The following is an 18,362-nucleotide window of genomic DNA, read 5'->3' as shown; positions in this document are numbered from 1 at the left end:
ATAAGTACAAAGCCTTTTTCAAGGCTGTAAAATCAAAACACGCATGAAAATTTCTATAAAAAACTTTAAGTCAAATACATATTTTTAAAAAGATGGGCTAAACAGTCCAAATTGCATAGTCAATGTCAAGAAAATAACAATGTGTTAGACATAGGCCTAAAGAAAAAAGCGAAAGTTAATGGCCTTATAGAAAATATAGAAGAGGAAGAGCCAGGTGTTGTGAAAGAAAAGAGAATAAAGGAGAAAGAAATCACTGAAGATTGTAGGCTACGAAGAGAGTGGATCAGAAAAAAACAGAACCAGGACAAAGATGTATAATGAAAAAATAAAGTGAAAACATGCGTAGACAGCGCAAAGCTATGAAGGATGGGTAGACCTAATAATATGTCTACCCATAGTATAGATGATCCGAATAAACCCATGAGTGATTATCCAAATGGAGATAAGCAAGATAGAGACTAGAAACTATCTCACCCAAAGAGTGTGTAGATACAAGGGGATCACACTAACCACATGAGCTATTGATCCAAAGGACTGATAGTGTGGTCCAATGTTAAAAAGCTGAGTAGCAAAGTACGTCCATGAAATAGCACAAGGAAATGTACTGGAACAAAGCAAAAATAATGATGTATATGTTAATGACAGAGAGATAGTGCTTATGTGAGTAATCAACAAGCACAAGAGTAAATAATGACTCACCCCCATTATATGATGATAGAAACTAGAAAAAAGGTTCAGTAGTCGTAATGCGTTCACAAAAGGATTAATGATATAATCCAGTATCGCATAAAGAGTAGCTGTGTGCATCCATATGTATAACTAAGGGAGTAGGCGAGATTCTAAAATAAAAATAAAAGATAATAGAAAAATAAGGAAATATGGTGAGCATAGTCAAACGCGTGTATAACGTTAAAAAAAAGTAAACATATATAAAGTCGCCAAAATTAAAAGGCAAACAGAAATGATAACTCACCCCCCAAAATTAGTTTCGGAATCAAATCGTGCTGCAGGCATGGGGTAGTCACAGTACGGATGGCAGAGTCTAGAATCAATATGGAGAACAGGTACCGAATGTCATAAGGAAACGATGGTGGCCGAGGCCCTCTTACAAAAAATAATGCATGAAAAGAGGGAGGAATAGCAAAAATACTAGAACTTACCGAATCTCCCGCGATGTGGCCAGAAAGCGCATGACAGCGCCTGATAACGCTGTGATGCAGTAGGTGCAGAAAGACGCCAAGGTATATAAAGACGGAAGTGAGCAGAAAGCTACCGCCATTGAATGATCACGTGAAGTGAGAAGAATAGTGGAAATAGGACTCGGTGCAAGTCCGGGCGCCATATTGTAGTAGGTTTATAGACATGGCGGTACAGTGGTCTATACAACAAAAAAATATATGAAATAGATGAACAGCACCGTATATATATTAGTATACAAAATTGACCAATGTTGGTTGTTTCTGAAACTCTTGCGATAAGCATACAAATATGCTAATTTGTATGCAGCACGTATAAATGATTGGTAAAAAAAAAACTATAGGGACTGAGATGTAAAGCTATGTATGTATAATCCAACCAAGGAAGCTAAGGAAATAGTATAAGTTTTAAGAGAATGTATAATGTGATATTAGGCTAAAGTGTTAAGCCCTATATAGATAGTAAGGACAAGGGAGCTAACATAATCACTTATGCATGGAAATGAATATCAACATGTATAAGGACTTGCAGATGATCGTGGTGTGCGATCAAAACGACGACAGTGATATCAAGAGCAGAAAATGGTTGTAACCGAAGAAAAAACACGTTGGTATAATAATACAAAGACAGAGTGAGTAAGTAGAAGATCATGTAATAAAATTGATAGATAGTAAGCAAGTTTGAGAAAACCACAAACACGAAACAGTCTAGAATTGTAATTAAAGAGACCCAATATAACGTGCAGTAGCCCAACCCACATAGAATAAAGTGGTGGAAAGATAACACATTGATAGGAATAAATTCAAGCAAATGATTGAAACATCCTACATATAATCGCACTGTACTTCTCAGACCCAACAACAACAACTCACATAAGCACTATCTCTCTGTCATTAACATATATATCATTATTTTTGCTTTGTTCCAGTACATTTCCTTGTGCTATTTCATGGACGTACTTTGCTACTCAGCTTTTATACTATGGGTAGACATATTATTAGGTCTACCCATCCTTCATAGCTTTGCGCCGTCTACGCATGTTTTCACTTTATTTTTTCATTATACATCTTTGTCCTGGTTCTGTTTTTTTCTGATCCACTCTCTTCGTAGCCTACAATCTTCGGTGATTTCTTTCTCCTTTATTCTCTTTTCTTTCACAACACCTGGCTCTTCCTCTTCTATATTTTCTATAAGGCCATTAACTTTCGCTTTTTTCTTTAGGCCTATGTCTAACACATTGTTATTTTCTTGACATTGACTATGCAATTTGGACTGTTTAGCCCATCTTTTTAAAAATATGTATTTGACTTAAAGTTTTTTATAGAAATTTTCATGCATGTTTTCATTTTACAGCCTTGAAAAAGGCTTTGTACTTATTTGTGTACAGACGAAACACGTGTTGGCCATTTCTTCGTACACCACATGCACTGAAGATTATTAAAACTCATCGACTACATTGCAACCTAGTTGGATCGTCATTTATCTTCGCCGTATTTTTGTGAATATCCTGCAAAATCTTCATATTATGAACTTTGTTTGACACTTTAACTATGCTACTGGTCTGTGTTACATTTTAAGTGGAATTGACCTAGCAAGTAACAATTGGGAGTGTTGTTTAAGCCAAATCTTCTTGATAATGCTCGGCATCCGTGTTTTCACGTTGCCTATCGCACTTCTTGGTAGTAAGTGCTCCAGGCTTAAAGCACCCGTAGACATTTTTGAATCTTTACTCTTGCCTTTATTTCATTGTTTGGACGTTTTATTGATGTTCGGTCCATTCCCATTTTGGGTACACTACTACCTATTTGCTCAGTATAACATCTTGTAATTGCCTGGTACGATAAAGCCTCCACTCAGGATACATTTCAGCTTCTCAATCCTTGTTGGACTTGGCCCTTCTGGCAGGTTCACCCCTAAACTTTTTGCTTTTTATTGTGACCTGGTGTTAGTGATTTTTGGCTTCTGCGCACTTTACCACTGTGTCCCAGGGTAAAGTGCGTATGCGTGTAGTGAGGTTGGCCTGCCCTCCCATAGGAATGTATGGGGGAATGAATGTGTCCCTGGTAGTTCCTGATGCGTGGGGAGTGCAGGTGCGAGTTTGGTATGTGCGGACTCGTGTGATGAAATGCTGCGTGATGATGTGTGCGGCGTCAATGTACCTAGTGAGGAAGTGCCACTTCTAGAAGTTGGCCTTTCTGTGTGCAGTGTGAGATGAGTGCCTTGTCTGGCGATTGGCTGGCTGAGGTCATGTGATGGGCTAGGGAATCCCCAGAGTCAGGATGGGCTTTCCCCACACAATGCTGGCTCCGCCCCCTGTGGTGCGACTGATGACCCTGGCCTGTTCTGTGAATAGGGAGAGGGGCTGAGCAAAACAAAGTGCTCAGGAACCAGTTGCATCTGGTTCGCCCCTTCCCTGCACCTTGAAACAAAGGTAACCTGTGTATAAAAAGGGGCTGTGACCCCATGTAAAATGTTCTTCTTCTGATCCTGATTGGAGGGGGGGCCTGCTGCTGCTGCTGGTGTTGCAGGGATTCTGCTTATGCACAGAACTATGCGCAGGAAACCAGGACCTCAGAGAATTGTGGTGCACCAGAAACTCCCCTCAGAACCAAGAACCCCTATCCGACTAGCTTAGCGTCCCATTTGTTATCCGAGATTTAGCTCGGCGGTCCCAATGTATAGACAACCCAGAACAAGCGACTTAGATACTCTCAGGAGTGGTGGGAATCCGAAATACCCGTTGGTAGCTATATATCAGTCCACAACAGAATAACAAAGACACGGTAAAGTTTAAAGAGTTTATTTTATAAACCTCGCGTCCTAAGATGCAGTACTTTGGCTAACACAAGCAGACAAATGGTTAGGATCAGCACCATCAGCATTGTTACAATACCATAGAAAATGAAAGGAGCAATAATAATAATAATGACAGTGGAAAGCGACCACCCTCCTTTCTCTAGCAACTAATAAGGTATTATTAGACTAATAGAAGGTCTCTTAGGCTTGCATGGGGGACCCCATACCTTATAGATCAGCTTAATGGAATCACATCACAGGATCAGCTAGGCTCTCTCCTGCAACAGCTCTTCGTTTCGAATGTAACAGAAAACATGCTGCTCTGTAATATTAAAGGGCTCGTCTTTCAGGTATTGGCAGCTGTATGTATGTTATGGCTAAGAAGTGGTACAATCAACCTGAACACAACAACCTGCCCCGTCTAGTGACCCAGACTCGTTCTTTACACGGTGTACAGACCAAGGTCACTACTCACTGTTAAAGATGTTAAACAACAGACGGTTCTCATGTGAAGCAAAGTCGAGACAGCAGTTCTCGAATGAATAACATGTAACAACAGTGTCGCGTGCAAAAGCAGCAGAAGCAGCAGGCTGGCTTTCTAACAGCCATCGAGGTTATGCTAACTTAGCGTTGTACATAGGGCGTGGTTAACCCACACTACACCCCCCTTTGATCGGACTACTAACCACTAGGGGCGCACTTATCAAGAACGCAGAGTTCAAGTTAGAAAGAACGGAACCAAGGGCATGAATTGTAAGTCCACATAAGGTAAGTGTAAAGTTCGAAAAAGAAAAAATTTTAAAAAACAGAAAAAAGATGTTGTCAGGTGTAAAAAATAAACCATACAAAAATGGGGAAAAAACGACATTGATCGATACAGCATGGGTAGACCAGGATAAAAAGTCAATCCATAAAAGTGTAGGCACAATAAGTTGCAACAACCTCCAAGAGGAAATCATTGGAGCGTTCCGCAAAAGTATCTGCCATCCAGTTCAGCAAGGGAAAGGAACACACGTGTTCACTCACAATAGGAGCTTCCAGCACCACATGGGGACAACAGGAAGGTTCTTCAATATAACTTCGTTCCAGAAAGTCAATCGCAGCCTCTTCAATGGCCCAATTACCAAGGACTCCATGTGCCGCACCCAAGGCCATACACCCAACACCAGAGCATTTATACTCATGAGCCGTTAAGGGACCCATCAGTTGACCAAAATCCGGTACAGGTGACACCGAGGTTGACAGGCATAAATACAGAGCCCACTGGAATGGACAATCCAGGCAGTGAAAGACGGGTTGCACACAAGTAAAGAAGGGAAACCGGAAGGACAATCCATACGCGACACTTAAAGTCGCCAGGGGCAACGTGCCATAGTATTCAAGCATCCGGTTACGCAGATGAAACAGCCGGGGCATGTTGTCTCTGTACGCAAGTTGCGCAGCCATTGCGTAGGACGCAAACCAGCAAAAGTATTCCAGCAATAAGGGCAAGAAGCAAAGGCAGACCTCTGAAGACGCTGGAAAAAATAGAATGAAAAAATGCGGGAATCACACCAAAAATAGTCTGAAAGGAGGTCACGAGGCCAGAGCCCACTAGTTTAAAAAAATGAACTATGCCGGTCGTAGACGAGGCATTAAAGATAGTCTGTATCAATGTTCCAAAATGGAAGGGGAGGTCAGTATTCAAAAGCGCCTGCACCTCCGTGCGGGTGTTTGCCACGTGAAGAAGAAAGGTTTCACGGGATGAAGTTAAAGCGACCTCCCTTTGAGACAAAAGAGCCCTTATTCTGCTCATCTGGTTGAACTCTGCGCTCAAGGTTGGAATCGAAGGCCAGATAGAAACATCGAGCCGGCCATGCGTGGGTGGGAACAGGACATTATTACAGCAAACTACACGCTGTGAAACAGTGACTATGTATGGTATGCCCTTTAGCATCCCACAGCAATTTTCATTATTTAAAAGCAAATAACTACCGTTAGCAAGCAGTGTAAATGAAGGGGTTATAACTGGCACCGGTACACCTTTCAGGACGCAAGCCAAATTAGGAGCGTGTACATTGCAAGCACCATGTAATTGTATGTGTCTACCCACCACAGAATGATCAGGAGCAGAAGTGCATTCCTCACCCTTCAGATAAACCTGTGTGCCCTCCCGCATGCATCTATATGTAAACGGGAGCAACCAAACCTCGTGCAGGAACGCACTACCAAGTTGTTCATATCTGCCAAGAGCATAATGTTTCATGCACGAACTAAATTTAAAAAGCGAAAAAGGTAAAGTGATCACCCCGTGGATAAGCCACACGGCTGAATTTAACTCAGCAATAGAGAAAGGCAATGGTTCTAATTTCTCAATGTGCAGTAATGAATAAGTCGCATCCTTCATAGACATAAACTGTTGTTTCGCTGTTAAATTAAAAGGGAGGAACAAAGAGGAAACATTCATGTAATCCCATGGGACCTTCCCTGCCTTAACGTTTGTAAAGTCCATGCAAACTGCATAACCGAACGCAACTGATTCTGGCCATGGTATAACACAGACAAATCATCCTGCACAATGTCTACGACAGATGAAACAATGTTATCTAAAGTATAGATTCTAGAAGACAAGGTATTTATACTATTATCAATCGCAGCCAACACTTTTTCCATATTGGCCTGGTCAATAGCACGTAATCTGGATGCAGCCTCAATTTGTGACAATTTCCAAACCTCGTTGTAAATAACATATACCCATCTTTTGGACCTGCCTATTGCAGGACCTTTAATAAAATCATTCAAATCAATGTTGTCGTTTAAACGTGACAAATGAAGTTTAACAGACGCTAATGTGGAATGTTGCAGCCACGACTGGCATAACTTACCCACAGAGTAGGTAGTCACAGTGTGTGATGATTCAAAACTAGGATCTACCCTGACTTGAGCGTACCCAGGTGCCAAGGCTAAAAATCGACGTTGACAAGAATCTGAACCAGTTTGCCAAACCAACCAACCCTCAGGATTAAATGCCGAAACATTAAAGGTGTTGTTGGAAATAAGGGACTGCAACTTAGTAAGGGAAAGATCTGTGTAATTACCCTAACCGGGGTAAGCACCCAGATCCGGGATTGTGGGGGAATTCATTCTTTTAGACGTAGACAAGCCAAAACAAGTCGTCTGAAAAATAGATGAATTCAAAAATAAAATATGGTTAGGGATAAGACAGGCACGATGCAAAGCTTCCGTTCCCCGAACCTGCCATGGTTTAGTACCCCAAACCGATTTAAGATCGATAGTAGCTTTCCATAGCTCATAGCCTCCGACAGCCAATTCGTCCATAAAGGACTTGCAATATAATAATTTGGTATGTGTCAACCTTACCTTCGAGGCGGTCTCAGGCGCCATTTTAAAATAGAAGGAGGGCGGTTTAGACACACTAAAATCCGAAAAGTATGTGAACTTGTTCACTAACGTGGCAGAACTGCCACGAGAAGGGGCCGGACAATGTTCCCATTGTGTGTAATTAACAAAGTTGCGAAACGTACTTGCTCTGTGTAGGAAATGTGTGCCATAATGTTGATAACAAAATTGTTCACCATAATTGCAGAATTTAAATAGAGATCTTCAGCATCAAATGCAACATAATATTTCAGATCAGAAAATAGTGCTTCTATTGCTTGAACATCCCAATCATCAGGTCTAATATTCTGTTTAACAACATCACCCATAAAAACACGAAATACATTAGGCACATTAATCACTTCGGTAGATCCATGAATTTGAAATTTAACAGCATCCCAAGCGATCCCATCATGCACAGGCCAGGCAGTAATGTTCACAAAAGTCTGGTCCCTCTTCATAATGTGTGATGAGGAATGGGGGGCCAAAGTTCCAGCAATTGAACCAATTGTAGATCGTTCAGTCAGGTAGTGTCCATTTATAATTTTAAAAAACACTACCACAAAGCCAATTGTCATGAACAAAAAAATACATATTAGCACCAGCCAGATGTAAGTCCATGGTGCCACTAAAAAATGTCTCTTGAACCAGGCAAAAAATATAGCAATTTTGGAAGGGGCAGTGGAAGTCATTGATTCAGTGTCAAAGGAAGAACGGGACTGGTTAATCGCTGTTGAATGTAAAAGAGGCAACGGGACACTTGCAGGATAAGCACACTCAGGATCATCAGGCAAACCACCAGCAATAGGCGGTATAGGAGGGGAAGCCACAGCATGCATCTCAACTGCAACCTCAGGCATGATGGTCGAGGGCGGCATCACAACAGAATTTCGCAGAATGGAAGGGCAAGAAACTGAAGGTGTCATACTATGAAGTATCGGCAACTCGCTGTAGCTTGACATTGTCAATCGAGATGTACCTGTTATCCTTGCGACCAGGAAGTGGTGGTAAAATAACTGTACGTGTACCCTGGACTCCAAGCACCGGGACTGGTGCACGATAAGAGGTGCCAAACTCTTTCTTGTTCTCCACCTTCTCACGGACCAGGTCACCAACTCGAGGTAGCCAGCCGACTACCGGAATCTGGAGCTCAGCTTCGCATGTAGAGGGTACGTGTTCCTTCGCCAGAGTGTCTCTTGCTTCTTGTAGATTCTGCAACACAGCACAGTGATCATCTAGGTCAAAAGGCGCGGCAGCCGCCGCCATGTCTAGACCCTCAAGGTCTGGAACAAACATTCTTACTCCAAAGAGCATCATGTATGGGGTCCGCCCACCCAGAGACCTTCTAGGGAGATTATTAAGTGCACGTTGCACGTCATACAAGTGGGTTAGCCAGCTTCGGCCTGTACCTAAAACCCTTGCTGTCAAAGATTGCTTTAGGTCACGGTTCATTCGCTCCACAACACTATTGCCCTCAGGCCGGTATGGAGACAAAAATTTGACTTGGACCCCCAAACTTCTCATGGCTTCTTTGTAAGCCCTAGAGGCAAACGCAGGGCCCTGGTCAGAATGAAGGGTACCACATGCAAAACTCCCAATAAAGACACGCAAATCCTTGATGACCGTCCGGGCATCAGTACTCTTTTGCGGCCACACCCACAGAAAACGTGTGCACGAATCCACTGCAACCAAGATGTACTTGTACGCAGTATCAGAGGAAAAAGGACCGCAGTGATCTAAATAATCACACGCAAGTGGTTGATTAGATATATACAGCTGCGTTTGTGGTGGACGCGCGACAGTAGAAGGTTTAATCTGCTGGCAAATGTCACATAAAAGAACATAAGCTCGTGCTTGTTTGTACAAACCGTACCACCAGTAACGTTGCTGCAAAGGAGATACAGTCGCCGAAACGCCGGCGTGCGCTGACGCAACACCTTCGTGGGCAGCTGTAATCAGAGATGGTCTGCAGTCCGCGTTGGGAATCAATCTGTCACCAACGTCGTTAATCCTCACTAACGGGATGTTATCAGGACTTAAACTATAATGGTAGCGGGAAGGGAATCCTTTCGGAAAGCCCGTCCCTGTCTCGGACGCAGCAATAGCTGCCAAGATGTCATCATCAATCCTAGTTTTGGATCTTGTAACTGCTGCTACTAAATATGTCGCCACTGCGGTTTTTGCTGCCTCGTCAGCAAAACTGTTACCGACAGCATGGACACCAACTCGTTGGTGACCAAGAGTGTGAATTACATTCACGAGGGGCAGACCTTCTTTAAGTTCTGCCACTCGAACCCAAAGCGTTTTGTGCTTCACTGTGCTACCTTTCGAATCACGAAAGTCATTGTGACTCCAAAAGTGTAGATTCTCGTTGTACGATTGAACACAATAGAACGAGTCACTCACTATAAGAGTGGTGACTCGAGGATCAGCAAACTCCAGTGCAAGCACCAGAGCTTTCAGCTCTGCCAACTGCGCGGTACAATCACCCAATGACTGCGTATGCACGACATCAGACTGGAACTCACCGTTCACGAAAGTACCCACAACAATTGCGCAGGCCGCTGAATAGGCGTGCTTTGATCCAGTTGTGGGTTGCGCAGACCCATCAGTGTAAATGACACAATGGTACTTCTCGAGCGGGCGCAAAGTCAGAGGAACCGGATGAACAAATTCATACTCCAAGAACTCCTGTGTCTGTAATGCCGCGTCAAAGATATATGTGACGTCAGGCGAAGTCAAGGAGGTTGCCCATTGTATCCACCTTGGATGCAAAGCTTTAGAATTAGGTACACTGGCTTTAGTAACCGCCTCAAGGGCTGGGTACGGTGTTACCACCAGCATGTGCTTTCCCTGTGATAGCGCTCGCTCTTTCAGGATCGCCATCTGAACTGCTGTCAGTACTTTCTCGACAGCGGAGAAGCGCAGCTCAGCCGAAGTGTACAAATGAGATTTGTATGCAATGGGGATGGTGTCGCCCTCATTGAACGTCAAGTAGGTGAAACCCACTGCACCTGGTAAGATTCTAATGACTAGGTTAGTGTGGTTATCACGAGTTTGTAAAAACTTTGAAGCAAGAAGATCAGACTGCAAAGATTGCAATGCAGCCGAATGCTCAGGCAGCCAGTAAGATTTGGTAAAAGTAGGTTGTACCAAGGCATAAAGCGACTTGATACGCTGGGCATAATCAGGAATGTAGGTACGACCGAAATTCAGAAAACCCAGCAAAGATTGTAATTTCTTCAGTGTCGTAGGAGTACTGAGGCGTGCGCATTTCTCAAGAAACTGCGGAGCCAAGCCTCGACCCTCATGATTGAGTTCGTACCCCAAGAACAACACTGTGAACTCGGCAATGTGGGACTTGGCAAAGTTGAACTTGTAACCAAAGTCAGCAAACATAGTTATTATGTTATCCACTCGAGTAAGGTGTGGAAGCAACTCGTCGTCCGTCAGGTAGATATCATCTACATATGAATATGCTTCCGGGTCAATCATCCCCAAAAGTGAGACCACACGAGCAGCAAGGACCCCGGGGCTGTTTTTATAGCCCATCGGGAGCCTTTTGAACCTCTTTTGTTTGCCACCCGAGGTAAACGCCGTCCACTCATAGCTATGAGGAGACAGGTTGTGGCTATAAAAGCCATTGGAGATGTCAAGAGTAGTTTTAAAACGTTTTCTCACAAGACTATCGACAAGAGCCGAACTGTGTGTATTCTGTACCGCACATGTCCAGCAGTGTGAATTTAAGTGCCGGTAATCCAAAACTAGGCAGTACGATCCGTCAGGCTTCGTCACAGTGAATAAAGGATTATTCATGGGTGACACACATGTTTCAATTACTCCCTGATATTCCAATTGTTCAAGGATGGACGCGACGTGAGATCGAGCCTCGCGACGCATGGGGTATTGGGGTTGTGGCTGGGGTTCCGACCGCAACGGAATTGTATGATTGGGAGAAAATTTGTCCCAGCCCACCTGAGTACGGTACAACGCAGGTGCGAGCACCTGCGCCCAGTCTCCGGCTAACCTGTTAGAATGTTCCAGTGGCACTGTGTGCCCAAAGGACGGGAGGTTTACTACCTCCCCTCTAGGAGCCTCTAACACGAAAGCCGGGGGCCAATCCGCCTCCGCCAAAAGGATATCATAGGTGGAGGTTAGGTTATCCCAAAATACCACTTTAATTTTACGTTGTATGTCACCCTCAATTAAAAGGTCAATTTTAAACATCCGTTCTGGGGGAGCTACGCGAGTATCAGCAGTTTCAACACTTACAAATGTATCAGTTGCTGTCGCCGCCAGAAACGGACGCAGCGCTTGTCGCACTACTGTAACTTCCGCCGCGCTGTCTAGCAGCGTTAGCGCCCATGTCTGGTTCAGAAGCTGTGTCTGTACCATCTGAGGCATATCTCGCAGTCAGAGCAGCAACTTTCTTCTTTTGAAACGGGGGTCTTTGATGTGCAGACTCGTCCTGCTTGCCTTTACCGTCAGTCTGACGGGGCTGCTCACGACCTTGAGCACCCCTTCCCTTCCCACGATCTCCGCCACCGGATTGAAAAGCCGATGTTTCCTGTGAAGAACGAGGAGAGCGTTGTTCAGGAACCTGAAATCTATCAGGTGACTTAATATTAGAACGATCGCGCAAATCATAAGTGCGTTCACTTTGTGTCTGCACCGGCGATGCAGAACGAGACCTCTGTTTCTCTTGCTGCTTCCCCTGTTTCTTAGCTCGCCAACTTTGTTTTGGAAAGTTGGGCTTCTCGTCTTTTGTTGACGAACTCACTTTAGTCTGCTGCACTGCAGTCGGAATGATCACAGCGGGTTTCACACCCAAGGCGCTACGACCCACCATTCTGTAGGCTTTCGCTATAATTTTAGCGAATTCCTTTGGCCTGTCGCCTGGATCCACAAGTGCCAACATATTGCACACTTGGAATTGCATGGCATCTCCTTTGAGGTTGCCCATAACCATGGAACAGACCACATCGAAGCTGTCGACAAGCCTCAATCCCAACTCAATTGCTGCGTCCGCACCATGATTGTCTTGGACTTTCTTGATGACTGAGGGCAGTACAGACATAGACGGAGTGCCATAGCACTTCGCATAGGTCGCAGCAAAGACCTTGCCCCAATTGTCACTGTCGACAATATCTGGGACCAGATCCTTCTGCAAAGTTATAGTGAGGATCCTGTGTTTATCCACAGGATTAGTATTTGGAAACACGGCTTCAAATTGATCACATTTTTCAGCAAGCCAGTAAGGAAATTCATCCCTATTCTGGGGGCGCTTGCCGACAACCGAATTAACCATAACAGGACTGATGACCATCGCATGATGGTCAGTCGTGTGGCCCGCAACTGCAGGTGCCCCCACCTGTACATTGCGAGACACGTACTGCACTAACGCCCTATGAACCGTAATCAGGGCAGTGTGTAGCACTCGTAACTCCGCCACCGCCACAGTCATGTAGCGGGGATGGGGTGTATAACCGGCCAGCACCGGCCATGTGGCCCCTGCAATTGACAACGGGCCCATTCTCGCCGGTGCTACCGCATGGGGAAGGGCGCCATTAAACCAAATAGTATGCTGCCAGGCAGTGAGGGGTATCTCAAGTGTCCGATAAGGGGCATAGGCTGCAGGCACCGCGGTGTGAGTATATTCATGGAACAAATTGTCGTTTGCATCCACTTTCTCAAACGTCACCCAAGAGTAAAACAACTCATACGGGAACGCCGCATCAGCGCCTACCACTAAAATAACAGCCAAGCCATCATCCGGGACCCCATAGACCCTCAAATGTGCGGTCAGGGGAACCCTACTATGTGCGGCAACATTGACCGCCATCGGGACACTTTCAAGAACAACGAAAAGCTATACTGTAGCACTGGGGTTAAAAAAAAAAAACCTTTTTAATTATCAAGCTTGAAAGAACCTTTAGTCGAAACCTAGGTAGGTTAAGCCGTCACTCCCGTTATCCGGAAACCAGAGTGAGGGCGTTGTGGACTAATAACAGCACTACTAAGGCGTTTCAGATCAAAAGACCAAACGTTAGGTGCGCCATGTTGCAGGGATTCTGCTTATGCACAGAACTATGCGCAGGAAACCAGGACCTTAGAGAATTGTGGTGTACCAGAAACTCCCCTCAGAACCAAGAACCCCTATCCGACTAGCTTAGTGTCCCATTCGTTATCCGAGATTTAGCTCGGCGGTCCCAATGTATAGACAACCCAGAACAAGTGACTTAGATACTTTCAGGAGTGGTGGGAATCCGAAATACCCGTTGGTAGCTATATATCAGTCCACAACAGAATAACAAAGACACAGTAAAGTTTAAAGAGTTTATTTTATAAACCTCGCGTCCTAAGATGCAGTACTTTGGCTAACACAAGCAGACAAATGGTTAGGATAAGCACCATCAGCATTGTTACAATACCATAGAAAATGAAAGGAACAATCATAATAATAATGACAGTGTAAAGCGACCACCCTCCTTTCTCTAGCAACTAATAAGGTATTATTAGACTAATAGAAGGTCTCTTAGGCTTGCATGGGGGACCCCATACCTTATAGATCAGCTTAATGGAATCACATCACAGGATCAGCTAGGCTCTCTCCTGCAACAGCTCTTCGTTTCGAATGTAACAGAAAACATGCTGCTCTGTAATATTAAAGGGCTCGTCTTTCAGGTATTGGCAGCTGTATGTATGTTATGGCTAAGAAGTGGTACGATCAACCTGAACACAACAACCTGCCCCGTCTAGTGACCCAGACTCGTTCTTTACACGGTGTACAGACAAAGGTCACTACTCACTGTTAAAGATGTTAAACAACAGACGGTTCTCATGTGAGGCAAAGTCGAGTCAACAGTTCTCGAATGAGTAACATGTAACAACAGTGTCGCGTGCAAAAGCAGCAGAAGCAGCAGGCTGGCTTTCTAACAGCCACCGAGGTTATGCTAACTTAGCGTTGTACATATGGCGTGGTTAACCCACACTACACTGGGTGCCAGGAGAGACCACCACTGGGGACTGCCTCCCTGCCTGGAGGGCCCTGTGAGCTGGCCCCTGGGCCCAGCCCTTGCCCCCCTGCCTCCTGGACGCCTTTATTCCTAGGAACCTTGCCTTGTCTGGAGGAGCGCTGTGGTTTGGACTGAGGAGCGCCTTCGTTGTGGCCAGCAGCGCTGCTCTACGATAATTTATGAGGGAACCCCGACGTAGGGATTCCCCCGCTTTTGCCGTGTTTATTAGCGGGTGCGCACCCCGCATTGTGGTGCTCGTTGGCGGGTGCCCACCCCGCTTATTTCCTCATATTTTAACTTTCTTTTAACGAAGGCGGGAGCCCACCCCGCGCTTCGGTGAGGAGCGAAGAGGATCACCGCCGCAGCCCGGTCCGAAACAGGAAGCCAGGCAACCTGTGCGAGGACATGGGCGGGACTTCAAGCAGGAAGCGACGGGAGCCTACCCCGCGCTCCTGTACTGGGATGAGGAGAGGAAGCGAGAAGTCCGGAACTCGTCCGGCTCCGCATCCTAGTCCCGGGTCCCAGGAGGGGGCCCGGGTTAAGAGAGGTCCGCGCCGCAAAGAGGAGACACCCGAGAGAGGAGACGCCGCCTCCCAAACCGACGGTGAGTGCGGGCGTCCCCGTGGGTTCCTCCGCCGCGTCGCACAGCGCTTTCCCTGCTGCACTGCCCGCAGCGGCAGCTCCAACATCGGTGGCATTAGTATTCCCAAGCCTGTGAGGCTCCAGCGTCGGGCCCATTGTCTCTGAGGCTCGCGAGCTCCCCGAGCGGGACTCCAACATTTGGGGCGCATTGTACTGGAAGGCTCACGAGTTCCCCGAGCGGGACTCCAACGTTTCAGGCACACAGTACTTTAAGGGATTCCCTTTGCGGTAGAGCGGCCCTGGAAGGCAGCGGGCCGCTCCAACGTTGTCCCGGGGGTATATTGGTGTTGTCGAGCCCACAAGGCTCCAACGTGACTGGGGCATGTTTATTTTGCTGATCTAGAGCCCACGAGGCTCCCACGTTGTTTTGGCCATTCCAGAGCCCAGAGAGGGCTCAAGAGGCACGCCGGTGCCAGGTTCATTCACAGCTGCCCAGCACTTAGTGGGCAGCTGCAACGTTTAGGTGGTTCCTCTGTGCGCTTTGGCTTGCGCAGTCCAGCCCTGACATTTGGACAAAGGGCGTTTGAGCCCCTGAGAGGCCAGGTTGGCCTAGGGGACAGGTCTAAGTGATCTGTGCGCTATTTGTCATTATTGCCTAATGTGATTTATGCAATGCTTTGTGTATCCCTCTAGATGTATTTTTATACCTAGGAGGTTGTGTTACCTAGTATAGTGATACTAGTGAGTTCATGGTTCCCTGCGTAATATTTTCCTAAGGTGGTTAGGGTCGCGTAGGTGGTACTTACCTGTTACCAGTGGTTACTGGTTGTGCGCTACATTTTCTAATTGGTGCTAAAGTGATTATATGTGCCATGTTCATCAAGTGTTATTCCTACAAAGTGCTAATTCTACAACGTGCTAGTTCTAAAAGTGCTTATTCCTGACAGTGGTCCATGAGGCCCTGTCCCATGTAGATAATTCCCCTGTAAATTCTGCCCGTGCCAGTGGCACATTGTAAAGTGTGTATTTATTATCTAATGTGTTTGGTATAATACAAAGGCTATTTTTAAATATAACCTTGTGTGGAGTTTCTTTTGTGGTGGGCCTTGGGTGTTTTTGCTGGGTGCGCGTGCAAACGCTTTACACATTGCCTCCGGGATAAGCCTGACTGCTCGTGCCAAGCTACCAAGGGGGTGAGCAGGGGTTATCTTTGGCGTGTAACTCCCCAGCCCTGACTAGAGTGGTGGTTTCTGCCTGGCTTTGGCGCAAGCCCTAGCCAACCAGAAATCCCATTTCTAACAATCCTGCTGAAATGTAATCGGCGAAAGAGACCAGTGAATACTGACTGGTACATGCAGAGTTTTGGGGAGAAAGCACAACAATCCTCATGTCATTCCCCATTTCTAGTGGATAACTCAGGGTCCTGGACTTTACCAGGTGACAAAACATTGCAACCCCATCTTTTTATGACTCAAAACTACATTAACATGACTGAATTTATCTATTAATACAGGAACAATTTAAGCATCTGAGATTGCCGAATCATGTGGCGTGAAAAAGGCTACACATGTGCCATAAAAATATTATGGGGTCTATTAGGATGGCGGTCGGAAAATCACTCCGACCGCCATGGTAGCGGGTATAGACCGCCCACCGGGACCGCGGAATAACCGCTGGTCCAATTAGTTTGCTCCGCTCCGCAGTCGAAATCCGACCGCAGCGGTATGATCGCGGCCTTTAACATTGCGGCGGTTGAGGGAGGACCTGGCTTGGCAGTCCGGGCTGGACTGTTCCCATGAGGCACAGGGTCAAGACTGATTTGCATATGGCCAAGTCTAAACTGGTGGCATGGTGAGCAAAAGAATGATGGATTTAACCCAGATCCCTTGACTGGGGGTGAATGTTTTGATTTATTCTGCATTCCGTCCATCAATTGTGTGTCTTTTGCGATGTTGAAAGGAGCATGTCCTGCATATCCCTGCACTGCGTGGCAGGCACTGCACAGTGCCTGACACCTGGTACAGGGATATGTAGGGGGGTCAATCAATAAGGAGCTACAGAGGGAAAGAACAAACAGGCCGCCCTCCACTCAATATACAATATAAATACAAAGACCTGTTTATTAAAGGCCCTCATCTAGAGGATAGTTGTATAAGTGGAGGAGGGGGTTCCATCACTCTTTTTCACATAAACACTCCTCACTTTCACCAGAGGTAGTGTCCTCCCACTTTACTGCCTAGACTTTCTTTTATTATTTTAATATATATAAAACTTTTTCATATGACAGTCACTATATCTCCGTACCCCCTATACATATAGGGATGTAGCTTTGATGACGAAGACTAGTGCCATGAGAAAGTATGACAGCGAAACATTCGCTCAAAAGAAAATGAGTGAATCTGCCAATCAAAAAGGAATATTTTCCCATTTTCCAGCTTGCAGACCTGTTATTAGGAATTGCTGTGTGTGTTTAGGGATACATTCTGATCACTTTCTAGGGGAACCGACTAAGAAAGAGGGCGGCTGGGGGACTGCCTAGCCACCCTGTATAATCTACAGCCTGTGGGATCCTCTGCGGACATTCCATTATCATTGGTAACAGCGGCTTGGCCATCACCTTCACTCCCTTTAGCACCACACTGGAAACTAAAATCAGCCCAAAAATGTTCAAATCGGCCCCAAACTACAGGACGCTGAGAGATGAAGGGAGCCATGGGGGCATTTTGGGAAGGGGTCACTGATATAATATCGATTACGAAAATATCCCCATATACAAATATCGACACATAAATATCGACATCCTATCCTATAAAGTATGAAAATATTGAAAAAATAATATCGATGTAAATAATATCGTTGTACAAATTATTGTTTTTTTTATATATAAAAAAATGTTAAATAAATGAAATAATAAAATTAACTTTAAAAAAAGTATTTGGATGTAATGTATATTTTAACAAATATAATAAATAACCTTCAATTAAATGTAAACATACATAAATAAAATGTAATATATATGTATATTTACTTTAAACAACAATTTAATAAACTAATAATGTTAAATTATTTTAAAATGTTATACATATATAAAAATTTACATATATATATATATAATACACCTATAACATAACATCTAATAAAAAAATTATATTATAAATTAAAACATTAAAATATTTATTAAGGGGTCGATTCCGATCCGGGTTGGACAACTCTCCGAGAGCTGTCCGTAGCCTTACCTTGCGACTGACACGTACCCGTAGCCGGTCCGTCCTGTAGATGAAGTAAGATGCGCATAACTGCCAAAAACATGACCGACACGTAGGTTGTGATTCAAGCTCCATTCTCCGTCCAAGCCGTAACTCCTAACGCCGAACAGAGTCGCCCGGAAGCAAT

At 45.0% G+C, this 18,362-nt stretch overlaps 1 protein-coding gene across 1 annotated transcript in view; it reads left to right on the top strand.

Moving 5' to 3' along the window:
- MSH4 (mutS homolog 4) overlaps window positions 1-18,362 on the top strand; it is a 1,782,190-nt gene that overhangs the window by 811,831 nt on the left and 951,997 nt on the right. The gene's annotated exons all lie outside the window — the stretch shown is intronic.

This window comes from Triturus cristatus, chromosome 4_2, assembly GCF_964204655.1.
Source record: "Triturus cristatus chromosome 4_2, aTriCri1.1, whole genome shotgun sequence".
NCBI lineage: Eukaryota > Metazoa > Chordata > Amphibia > Caudata > Salamandridae > Triturus > Triturus cristatus.
This window is presented reverse-complemented; position numbering and strand designations above follow the sequence as displayed.